This window comes from Staurois parvus, unplaced genomic scaffold, assembly GCF_062004578.1.
Source record: "Staurois parvus isolate SC_StPar_1 unplaced genomic scaffold, SC_StPar_1.0 ptg001463l, whole genome shotgun sequence".
In the NCBI taxonomy this organism is placed as follows: domain Eukaryota; kingdom Metazoa; phylum Chordata; class Amphibia; order Anura; family Ranidae; genus Staurois; species Staurois parvus.
In genome coordinates, this window is record NW_028319259.1 from 29,197 (window position 1) to 31,629 (window position 2,433).

The following is a 2,433-nucleotide window of genomic DNA, read 5'->3' on the forward strand; positions in this document are numbered from 1 at the left end:
CAGAATTCGCTTAAAGTGACTCGGATGAACCGCGTGCAGAAAACCTGAAACCAAACGTCCAGCTTTCTTCAGTCTGAAGACATCGATTGGGACCTCAGCAAGGTTTGTACCATCGGGTGCAGGGAGCCTTCCCACCTGTAGGTGGCCTACTGCTATTACTGCATGGGAAGGGGAGTCTTGTACAGGAATTGGCCCCGTAGTGATTCCGTAGAGTGCCAAGAGGGAGGAAGGTAGCCTGAACGCTTGTGAGACTTCGGCGGCCATCTTGGATGAGGGAACCTGTTAAATAAGGGACCCTGCATCATTTTGGCAAGCGTGTCATAGGGAGAGGAACCTGCTTGTGAGGGACGTTGTCTTGAGAGAAAAGTGGCCTCACTAATTCTCATGTGACTTCGGCATCCGAGGAAAGTAGCCTGATTGGATACTGAACTCTCGTGAGACTTCGGCCATCTTGGATGAGGGAACATTTTAAATAAGGGACCCTGCGTCATTACAGAAGGCTTATGGCAAGTGTGTCACAGGGAGAGGAACCTGCTTGTGAGGGACAGTGTCTTGAGAGGAAAGTAGCCTGATTGGACACTGAACTCTTGTGAGACTTTGGTGGCCATCTTGGATGAGGGAATCTTTTACATAAGGGTCCCTGCGTCATTTTGGCAAGTGTGTCATAGGGAGAGGAACCTGCTTGTGAGGGACAGTGTCTTGAGAGGAAAGTAGCCTGATTGGACACTGAACTCTTGTGAGACTTTGGTGGCCATCTTGGATGAGGGAATCTTTTACATAAGGGTCCCTGCGTCATTTTGGCAAGTGTGTCATAGGGAGAGGAACCTGCTTGTGAGGGACAGTGTCTTAAGAGGAAAGTAGCCTGATTGGATACTGAATTCTCATGAGACTTTGGCGGCCATCTTAGATGAGGGAACATTTTAAATAAGAGACCCTGCGTCATTTCAGAAGGCTTATGGCAAGTCTGTCGCAGGGAGAGGAACCTGCTTGTGAGGGACAGTGTCTATAGAGGAAAGTAGCCTGATTGGATACTGAATTCTCATGAGACTTTGGTGGCCATCTTAGATGAGGGAACATTTTAAATAAGGGACCCTGCGTCATTTCAGAAGGCTTATGGCAAGTCTGTCGCAGGGAGAGGAACCTGCTTGTGAGGGACAGTGTCTATAGAGGAAAGTAGCCTCACTTAATTCTCATGTGACTTTTGCAGCCAAGGAAAGTAGCCCGATTGGACACTGAACGCTTGTGAGACTACGGCGGCCATCTTGGATGAAGGAACCTTTTAATAAGGGACCCTGCATCATTTTGGAAAGTGTGTCGTAGGGAGAGAACCCAATTGTGAGGGACAGTGTCTAGAGAGGAAAGTGGTCTCACCTAATTCTCATGTGACTTCAGCGGCCATCTTGGATGAGGGAATCGTTTAAATAAGGGAACCTGCTTCATTTTGGCAGGCTTTTGGCAAATATGTTGTAGGGAGAGGAACCTGCTTGTGAGGGACAGTGCCTAGAGAGGAAAGTAGCCTGATTGGACACTGAACTCTCATGAGACTTTTGTGGCCATCTTGAACGAGGGAGCCTTTTAAATAAGGGACCCTGCATCATTTTGGCAGGCTTTTGGCAAGTGTGTCGTAGGGAGAGTAACCTGCTTGTGAGGGACAGTGTCTAGAGAGGAAAGTAGCCTGATTGGACACTGAACTCTTATGTGATTTTGGTGGCCAACTTGAATGAGGAAATCTTTTAAATAAGGGACCCTGCATCAATTTGGCACGTTTCTGGCAAGTGTGTTGTAGGGAGAAAAACCCACTTGTGAGGGACAATGTCTTGAGAGTAAAGTAGCCTGATTGGACACTGAACTCTCGTAAGACTTCAGCGGCCATCTTGGACGAGGGAACCTTTTAAATAGGGGACCCTGCATCAATTTGGCATGCTCCTGGCAAGTGTGTTGTAGAGAGAAACCCACTTGTGAGGGACAATGTCTCAAGCACATTGCGGACAATACCTGTTTTGTTTCAGTTGCTGCTTTATGCATGGCATGGGGTAGAGTTACTAACACTGGAGCAGCTCTACATGGTAGCCAATCAGCTTTTAACTTCAGCTTGTTTAGTCGAGCTTTGACAATATAATATGGAAGCTGACTGGTTTCTATGCAGAGCTGCATCAAATTCAGAGTGAGACAAATTGGTCATCTGCTGACTTGGCATCATTTGATAGAGCAATAGAGCTCCATTGCTGTTCCACAACTCTTACATTGTTACTCCACCAGGAGAGTTTACACAAGCAGCAGATTTGATTTCTGAGGGTGTTGTTAGGGTTAGGGTTTGGGTTAGAGTGAAGGGCTTAGGGTTTGGGTTAGGGATTAAGGACTGGGATAGGGTTAGGGGGCTAGGGTTATAGGTTGGGTTAGAGTGTTAGGGTTATGGGTTGGGTTAGGGGTTAG